The following is a 10,838-nucleotide window of genomic DNA, read 5'->3' on the forward strand; positions in this document are numbered from 1 at the left end:
TCTAGCAAGTGGAGGTAGGGATTGTCCAACAAGGGGTGGGCTTAACTAACACAAAAACAGAGAGGAGTAGAGTGGAACATACCAAAATACACAAACAAATAAGAAAGAAGCTGTGGCAGCACATGGAGTTGTAAAAAAGTGCTGAGTTTCTCATTAATACATATCCATATCAGAAGAAAACTGAATAAGTGAAAACATAGGAGAACAAAAATAATAAATTAGTCCAAATGTATAAAGTCCACCAAATCAAATAAAACCAGTCCGAACACTCTATAATTCAAGTAAAGTGCCAAGTGTAATCAGTGCAAATCTTCAGCAGGTGTTCACAAGGGTTTTACCAGTGTATACCTTCACCAGAAATCGATGGCTCCTGCTTACCAGACTGTTTTGACCCCTATTACAGAGAAACCAAAAGAAGCTTTCAATATGGTCAGGCTCTCATTACAGAGTTGCCCAAACTCTCCACTTCAGGTTAGGTCCACAGATTACCCTCCCGTTCAGCAATTTGCAGCAACAAAATTAAAACATACACTTATGGCCAGTCCCGAGAGAGGGGCGAGCTGCTTGCATGTTCCAAGAGTGTGATGATGTCACAAAACAAAAGGCTCCTCCCTATGAGTTTCCTCATTATTTCTGGGACAAAACACGTAGGGCGGAGCCTTTGTTTGTGTTGTTTTAACTGTATTATATGTTTTGAATAAATGAGAAGCGCTTTTTATTGGGTTTACACTATGCTGTGTCTCCCCTAGTTTTCTTTTAATATAACACATTGCTGAACCAGATTGTAATCTGTGGACCTGACCTGGAGTGGAGAGTTTGGGTGGCTCTGTGATGAGAGCCTGGCCATATTGGAAGCTTTTTTTTCTGGTCTGTAATAGGGGGTCAAAAAATTCTGGTAAGCAAGAGTCATCTATTGAATGGTGGAGGTTTATACTGGTGAACCATTTGTTAAAACCTGCTGAAGATTTTCACTGGTTGCGCTTGGCACTTTACTGGAACTATACAGTGTTTGGCCTGGTTTTCATTTGATTTGGTGGACTTTATACATTTGGGCTAGTTTATTTTTTTTTTTTCTCTTATGTTTGTACTTATTCAGTTTTTTCTGATATGTATATGTATTAATGTGAAGCGCAGCACTTTTTTACACTCAGTTTTGGCCAATTTATACTGTATCTATTGGTGTGCTTGCAGCTATATTTTATTACACTTTCAGCACTGTCACTGTTTTTAGCACATGGAGCTGGCCTTGAAATCCTGCTTCTAGAGTCCAGAATAGGTATCACATATCATCCACTTATAGCTCAAATGTTGGTATTATTATTATTATTATTATTACATCGAGTTTATATAGCGCCAAAGGGTTTGCTCAGCGCTGTACAATATAGGGGGGACAATACATGGCACAGTACAACAATAACAAACAACGTACGAGGGGTAAGAGGGCCCTACTCTTTCGAGCTTACAATCTAGGAGGGAGGGGGTAAAGGTACAGTAGGAAGTGGCTGAGGGGAATGAAGTGGTGGGAGGAATGAGGGAGAATGGCCGTTAGGTGAGGGTGGGGTAGGCTTCCCTGAAGAGATGGGTTTTGAGGGAGCGCCTGAATGTGAGGAGGGAAGGCAACAGTCTGATGGATTGGGGCAGTAAGTTCCAGAGGATGGGGCAGGACCTGGAGAAGTCTTGCAGTCGTGCATGGGAGGAGGAGACCAGGGAGCAGGATAGAAGGAGGTCCTGTGAGGAGCGAAGGGTACGGGTAGGGCGGTACTTGGGGATCAGGTTGGTGAGGTAGTCAGGGGCAGTATTGTGAATGGCTTTGTAGGTCAGGGTTAGAAGTTTAAATTTGATGCGTTGGGCAATCAGGAGCAAGTGGAGGGAGAGGCAGAGGGGGGTGGCAGAGGTGGAGCGGTTGGTGAGGTGGATGAGTCTAGCCGCTGAAGTCAGGATGGTCTGAAGCGGGGAGAGCTTGCACTGGGGTAGGCCGGTGAGGAGGGAGTTGCAGTAGTCAAGGCGTGAGATAACCAGGGAGTGTACGAGTAGTTTAGTGGTGTCTGGGGTAAGGAAGGTACGTATCTTGGCAATGTTGCGGAGGTGGAGCCTACATGTGTTTGTAAGTGATATAAAATGGTATTAGCTGTTTATCTTGGTCCAGCTTTAACAATGCACTTGGATGCATCATAATTGTTGCCTGCATACACTGCTACTTCTGAGAGAACCAGGAAGATGCTCAGTGGTTTAATAGTTCTTAAATATAATAAACTTGTTGAATTAGCTTAACAAATATAATATTTCTAAGTGAAATGTACATTTATGGAGTTTACAAAAAAAATCAGATTACATAACACTTTGTCTGGCCCTGAATATTTAAGAATGTCTTGACTGTAATGGGATAAACATTGTTCATTCTTCTTCTAACTGCCTTCATGTACTCAGATGAATCCATAGCTGAATAATTAAAACATGCTGTGCATCTCCCATTTTCAATTTGAAGATCATATCTATATGTATTTTGTGACTTGATGAAATCTTTAGGGTCTTCATTTGAAGAGCAGCTGTATCATTAGCATTTTGTTGACCCAACAGCATTTGGTCAATTAATACAGCTGCTGGCTCATCATTTAAATATGAATACTCTGGAGGAGTTGTCTTAGAAAAAGGCAGAACAAAGTAAATTCAGTTTTACATGCATAGACAGATCAAGATCAAGTGTGATTTCCCATACGTTTTTACCACTGGAAGCTGCCTAACAAATAGAATTAAATCTCTTAATGGCCTGATTAATTATTAACTTATGGAAGCATATTACAAGGTGCTTCAATGGTATATGCATTGTAGAATCTGAAAGCTAAACAAAGCAAAACGTATTTCAAGTCATTTCCCGTAAGTACATTGCCAAATAATCAGAAGACAAGGTAGACATGGTAGGTGTCCATCAGATACATACTACATTTTTACAAATAAGGGCTTACACTTACCCAAACTCCTTATAGCTCAACCAAACCCAAAAACAAAAGATGTAATATATTGGCGCTTATCAGTCCTTATATGTGGTGGCTGCATTTGTTTTCCGGTTTCAGTCTAATAACAAATTCAGGAACTACAGAAATTACCTGTTAGGCTTACCAGAAATGCAGTGCCCTTGACAATTTCTGTGAGTTTAACAGAAAGCACAAAAAATCTTACCTTTGTTGTGTAATCTAGCTGTCTCATCAACCAATATGCAATGGAGACGAACAAAGGCATTCTGGGTGTTTTGAAATCCAGTCTGTGTGGCTACAATGGTTCCTTCCACAGGTATAGTGGAGGAATAAATATAGCCACCCAGGAACAGCAAGTGTGTTATTCACATAAGTACCAGGTCACAATAAAAGGAAAAAAAAGAAAACTAATGCAGGCACTTCATCTTAGGACTGGCAAGCTACAATATATTACATCTACACAAGTGCTGGAATTATGAATAATGACCAAATGTATCGTCCTGTCCTAGGCAGGCTAAGTTTAGTTTTTGGCTCTCCTTTACTCAGTGGAGAAACAATCTATTTTCTAGGTTTGGCCAGGTTTTCCTAAGCATGGTAGATACAGAAATATAAACTATTGTGCTGACAGACCTCTGGGTACAGGGTGGAGCTTATTATTAGGGACGAGAAAGGTACATGAAAATGAAGGTTCAATGACAGTCATTATTGGAGATGGCTGCTGCTCCTCAAAACCAGTTCTTAAGTTACCTAATGAACATATTAAAAGTAAACAGAAGAAGGTGCCACCATCTAAGTGTAGACTATTTATTAAACAAGGATTAAAGTGATTCTAAAAGTTAAATTTTTTTTAACAAAAATAACAAACATGTCTATACTTACCTGCTGTGTGCAGTGTTTTGCACAGAGCAGCCCGGATCCTCCTCTTCTCAGGTCCCCCACCAGCGTTCTTTGCCCCTCCCTCCTGTCGGGTGCCCCCATAGCAAGCAGCTTGGGGGCACCCAAGTATGCACACTCCCCAGCCACTGCTCCTTGTGTCCATTCACACATGGAAGTGTACAATCAAAATGCACACATTCCTGCATTAAAAATTGGTTAAAAAACCCTGTGTTAAAAATTCTCACATGGAGTCATAGCTCAGCCCCGCCCTCCCCTCTTCTCATTGGCTCCCTGGCTGTGATTGACTGCAGCGGGATCCAACGTCTCCTGCTGCTGTCTCAGCTAATGAGGAGAGGGAGTCCCAGGATAGCGGAGACTTCAGTGCACATCGCTGGATCAAGAGGCTTAGGTGAGTATTGCATGAAGGTAAAAAACCTTCAGCCTTTACAACCACTTTAAAAGCAAAAAATCGCTGACTGCATTATTAGGAAAGTCAGTATGTCATAAAATCCAAGATATGTGGAGCAACTTACTGTAGGTCTGCAGAGAATGATGCAGCTCTGCATTTACCAGCCACTTTACTGCTGATCACCACAGATTTGAGTCACTCCCAAACTTTATATTAAACCCATACAGGTCCATCGGATTGCCAGACAGAGAAATGTGATTTGTTACTCTAGAGAACATGTTTCCACTGCTCTAGAGTCCAGTGGTGGCATGCTTTACACCACTGCATGAGACGCTTTGCATTGCACTTGATTATGTAAGGCTTGGATGCAGCTGCTCGGCCATGGAAACCCATTCCATGAAGCTCTCTACACACTGTTGTTGTGCTAATCTGAAGGCCACACAAAGTTTGGAGGTCTTTACCTATTGATTCTGCAGACAGTTGGTGACTTCTGTGCACTGTGCGCTTCAGCATGCTCTGACCCCGCTCTGTCATTTTACATGGCCTACCACTTCGTGGCTGAGTTGCTGTTGTTCCCAGTTGCCTCCACTTTCTTATAATACCACTAACAGTTGACCGTGGAATATTTAGTAGCAAGACAATTTCACGGATGGACTTATTGCACAGGTGGCAATCTACCATGCTTGAATTCACTGAGCTCCTGAGAGCGACACATTCTTTCACAAATGTTTGTAGAAGCAGTCTGCATGCCTAGGTGCTTGATTTTATACACCTGTGACCATGGAAGTGATTGGAACACCTGAATCCAATGATTTGGAGGGGTGTCCCAATACTTTTGGCAATATATATATATCTATTCTTGATTTACAAATGTTGCATATGGACATGGAAGCAGTCACAAAACCACAGTAGTAACACACACAGTAAATGGGTGAAAATGATACAAGTCACCATAAGACATGTTAGACGATTCATTGTAAAAATTACCGTCATCACCAGCCCTCCAGAACATGAAAATGCAAGGGCATGACCATCTTCCAGTCCCATTATAAACGATTCTATCTATTTCTCAGAATCTTTATACATACTCCTTTCCATAACATTTGCCAGGGAATAGAAGAAATGTTTATGTGTAGCCTTTTACTTGCGGCTCTTCTGTAAAACAGATTTAAAGCAATTTTCACATTTTTGAATGGCTTTGCATAATCATGACCTTAGAATAAAACATAACACAATGACGGTTCACTAGAAATATATTTAGCAGGAATGCCTGAACTCTGCTTTATTGCTGCTAAATCAAAGATATGTTTCATGCAGTAAAATGGTACATTTTCTGTGTTAAAGATATGAAGGGTGATGCAAACCTTTAACTGAAAGCAATGCCGTCACTTTTTCTGCTGACTTTTGCCATCATTTATATTTACTCAATACTTAAAGAGGAACGTAACTGCATCCGAGCTCCACAAACTCATAGCTCCCAACAGTCCCTGATCTCCTAGATTGTAAGCTCTAATGAGCGGGGTCCTCTGTTTCCTCTTGTACCAAATTGTATTGTAACTGTAATGTCTACCTTCATTGTGTAAAGTGCTGCGCAAACTGTTGGCGCTATATAAATCCTGTATAATAATAATAATAATAACCTTGAGAAACTGTCCCTGATTTGGAACCGAGTCCCTCTGTCCCTCTTTCCTCCTCATTTGTCCCTCATTTTGGTTTGATCTATAGAGTTGTATATAAAGTGCATTATTTATCTTTCAAAAAGTGTTTCACAGTGCTAAACCTTTTGATCCAAATTCTAAATTGCTGCATTTATAAATTCCAAAAGCCAGTATAATACAGTAGTGATAAAAAAGGACTTGTGGGTTTAACTAATAATTGTTTTTGTATAATTATATTTTAAGGGGGCGTGTCAGGGGTGTGTCCTATCCCTACATACTTTTGCTAATAGGTGTCTATCATTCCCATCTCATCTCTTGAAGGTATGCAAACTGAAAACCTGTTTAATTTATTTTTATTATTCAAACTTACCAATCCATCCATGCCACAGCAGATGACAAATCAGTGTGCCGGGCAGCTGCCGGTACCATGTGATCGCTGGGACCAATCACAGCAGATCACATGGCAGTTGTGCACAATGAATGGCTTCCACTCATAGCCATTCACTGCGTACTATTGTGTTGATTTCTGTGATTGGTCATAGTGATCACATAGTACAGACAAGGTCAATCACAGTGCATCTGTACTATGTGATAGCTGTGGCCAATCACAGCTTCACTATAACACACTGGATGAATGCATGCCGTAAATAAAAAATAGTTGTTTATATTATCACTGTTATAAGCAGTCATAGTGTGTAAAAAAAATCCTGATCACCTCCCTGGAGTAGTACAGTGTCATCAAAAATCAATAAATAAGTGGACATTACATTTTTTTTAATAAGATCCTCTATAATATGCTTCTTTGCAGGGGGCACATCTTTGAGCACTTATATTTTGCTGCAGAGTCACTTTAAGAATAAACTTATCATTGTGAACTTTAAAAGTTGTGATTTTTTTTTTGTTCTCTCCTCTTTGTTAGTTAATCTTTTAATATATGGCAGATGGTTTTGAAAGAACTATGGGTTATTTGGTTAATCTAAAGAAACATCACAACAGAGCAGCTTACTTTGCTGCTCCCTGTGTGTTAGAGAAACCTCAGACTCAATGAGAAGTGTCACTGGAATGGGTTTCTAATTTAACAAGAAGCCTCTGTCAGCACAAATAGCGTAATCATTGGAAGAAGTTAAAAAGTGATGAGTGCTCCACTAGCTGGATGAAAACGACACAACATTTATGCATAATATTTCTCATTTGCTCAACAAAAACATTTTATTTAAATATACAAAATTGCCAAAAGTATTGTGACCCCCCCTCCAAATCATTGAATTCAGGTGTTCCAAACAGCTCCATGGCCACAGGGGTATAAAATCAAGCACCTAGGCATGCAGACTGCTTCTATAAACATTTGTGAAAGAATGGGTCACCCTCAGGAGCTCAGTGAATTCAAGCGTGGTACCGTGATAGGTTGCCACCTGTGCAATAAGCCCATCAGTGAAATATTCTTGCTACTAAGTATTCCACAGTCAACTGATAGTGGGTTTATAAGTTTATAACAAAGTAGAAGCAACTGGGAATAACAGCAACTCAGCCACAAAGTGGTAGGCCACGTAAAATGACAGAGAGGGGTCAGAGCATGCTGAAGAACAACAGTGCGCAGAAGTCACCAACTGTCTGCAGAGTCAATAAGTAAGGACCTCCAAACGTCTTGTGGCCTTCAGATTAGCACAAAAGTGCGCAGAGAGCTTCGTGGAATGGGTTTCCATGGCCGAGCAGCTGCCTCCAAGCCTTACATCACCAAGTGCAATGCAAAGCGTCAGATGCAGTGATGTAAAGCATGCAATAACTGAACTCTAGAGCAGTAGAGATGTGTTCTCTGGAGTGACAAATTACGCTTGTCTGTCTGCCAATCCAATGGAAGTGTCTGGGTTTGGCGACTGCCAGAAGAATGGTATTTGCCTGACTGCATTGTGCTAAGTGTAAAGTTTGGTGGAGGGGGCATTATGGTGTGGGGTTGTTTGTCAGGGGTTGGGCTTGGCCCTGTAGTTCAAGTGAAAGGAACTCTTCAGGAAGGCTTCAGCATACCAAAACAGTTTGGGCAATTTCATGCTCCCAACTTTGTGTGAACAGTTTGTTCCAACATGACTGAACACCTTTCAGATGAATTAGAGCAGAGACTGCAAGCCAGGCCTTCTCGTCCAACATCAGTGCCTGACCTCACAAATGCACTTCTCGAAGAATGATCAAATATTCCCATAGACACACTTCTACACCTTGTGGACAGCCTTCCCAGAAGAGTTGAAGCTGTTATAGCTGCAAAGGGTGGGCCAACTCAATATTGAACCCTACGGACTAAGACTGGGATGCCATTAAAGTTCATGTGCATGTAAAGGCAGGCGTCTCAATACTTTTGGTAATATAGTGTATGTACAAAACCACTATACATTCTATTTGACCTTGCTAAAAGAGATGATGATGATGATAATGTGTTCTTCTGGTGTGACTTTTTACGCATTGAGTTTATTCTGATAGCTCTCATAATCAGGTCTACATAAAGCTGAACTAAAGCTTTTTTTTCTTTTTGCAATTGCTAGGTGTTCGATTTTTTTGCCAGAAGAAACATTCTGCACTAAAACCTACCCACTAGCAATGTTTTCCTTTTTTTGCCTGCTTATAGTTTTTTTTACAAATTGTACGCCAACAGCTGTACATGTGTGTAAAGTTAGGCTGCCTTTTCTCCATGTTCCCCCTTGTTGAGTGCCAAAATGTAGGGTGACATAAGAGTGGGTTCTTCTGAGCTACACCAGGCACTGTGGACGGGATCACTCACCCTGCACATGGAGTACCTTTACTGTGTAGTGCTCATCAATGCCCCAGGACAAGGCAGAGACCACTGTCAGGGAAATTCAACCTTAAGGCAGGCCTCCAAATCAGGGAAAGCTGTACACTAAGTGAATAAACTGAACTCCAGTTAGCTCACTGGTCCCATCCCAATGCATATCTTGACTGTAATTGTTGCATTTAGGAAGGAAACGCTGAACCTATGCCCACTCCACCCATCCAGCATATTATTGTCACCTCACTTCCAATAATAGAATGGAGTCCCGCCATGCACCTATAGAGGACCTCATGTGTGCACTTCATCTACTTACCCTCCTGTACCTGGTGGCTAAGCTGAGGGCCTCCATGACATTAGTCTGCACACTTTGCTATGGGGAGAGAGTCCCAGAAGAAACTCCCCTCGCTACCGGAGTATGCCTGGTCTGGCACAAGTACCATACTTCACGACAGGCTGCTTGTACTGGTTACCAGACTTATGCTACCCTTGACTACTACCTTGCTTTACTCTGCACCGAGTTAACTCTTGCAGAGGCTGTCTCCATACCCCAATTTTCATTAACTGACCCAAGCTGCAGAAGACTATGTGTAATGTGCCGGTTACAACTCTTTAAATAACTTCAGACTAGGCAGGACAATGTTTAAGGACCTTACTGAAAAACTCAGCACAACGGTTCCAACAGAACCGTTCGAAGTCTTTATCTCTAACTAAACCTAACCATGGTTGTGGCTGCTCCAGCATATCTTCATAGGAGGGGTCTATAAATGGTAAAGTCCAGGATGGTGGTAGTACATGCTGATGGTGTCCAGATGATTTGGTGTCTTCAGAGCGGACTGCAAGTCTGAGCAATCGCTCTACATTATGGCATATGGTTCCCTTTCCAGACTTTCCCCCAAGACTCATAGATAGCAATTCCGAGCCCCTGTCCCTTTCATAATGACACAGAGCCAGTGGGTCAGATATAGAAAAGCCTCCGAACTTAGCCTGGGGAGGGGGAGGGTGGCCCTTCCCCTGGATAGGGCAGTCAAATCTAACTGATGCACAGTAGGCAACCTGCCTACATGTGCAACTCAGTGTACAATTCTAGCACCTCTAAAGTGCCAGGCGCTGGGATGAATCAATTCCTGTGCACACACATAAAAGTTATGCCATCCCAGCCAGCAGGTAAGCATAAAGTCTCCAGACACAGAAAAAAGACCAATAGAAGATGGAAGAACCAGTGATGACAAACTAGGGTGCAGTACACATCACATTAATTGAAGAAAACTCTTTGCAAGCTAAGTTTGCCATATGTACATACAGTATATAGTGCGCATACTTGCAAATTACAGCAAGAGCTCCTAGGAGCCTCAAAACTTTATGTGTTAAAGGGGCCTTCATGAATGTGGTTCACTTGTTTACAGCTTGTAATTTCCTGGTTGTTAGTTATACAGTACATGTAAGATATTTGCATGCAGTATTTCATGTTTTTCTGATTTAAAAGTAGTTTAATAAAATTGGCCTTGTGTCCTCCCTTCAGTTGACCACATCTCTTCCTGTGTGATGTCACGTCTGCCCCATTGCAGTTCACGCTGGTCAAGGCACTTCCGGTTCCGGTTGGACGATGGAGCCCTGGATTCTCGATCACCTCCAGCAGCAGGGTTTTCTGCCTGACACTCATCACGAGACTGTGGGACCCTCCACTCTCCCCAGCAGCCCAGGATTCTGTCACTACCTTAAGCGTCCAGCTCCCCATGGGATGGACCCCTGCAGAACACAGTAACGGTCTACTGATGGGCTTTTTTAACCTTCTTACATTGTGAGTTTTATCATTGTGGTTTATTTCATTTTTTTACATACTGCACCCAGAGGTCGCCTCTCTTTTCCTTTTTCTTTTGCATACAGAGCTGGCTTACTCTGAGATGGCTGCTATCTGAAGCGGTTACTAGCCATAGACTTTTTTGGGACTTATAGATATACAACACTGGACATTAGCCATTAGTGCACTGAGATCTCTCCTTTATCCATAATCAAGTGCACTCCTGTGATTCCGAGAAGAAGTAGGGAAAAAAGCTTTGGCTACACTTGTCTTTTGAAAGCCAATTACATACCCATCCACTGCACTGAAGGCTCTGTTTGATATGACACTTGCAGGACAGGCTGTTACC

This window comes from Staurois parvus, unplaced genomic scaffold, assembly GCF_062004578.1.
Source record: "Staurois parvus isolate SC_StPar_1 unplaced genomic scaffold, SC_StPar_1.0 ptg000422l, whole genome shotgun sequence".
Classification (NCBI taxonomy): domain Eukaryota; kingdom Metazoa; phylum Chordata; class Amphibia; order Anura; family Ranidae; genus Staurois; species Staurois parvus.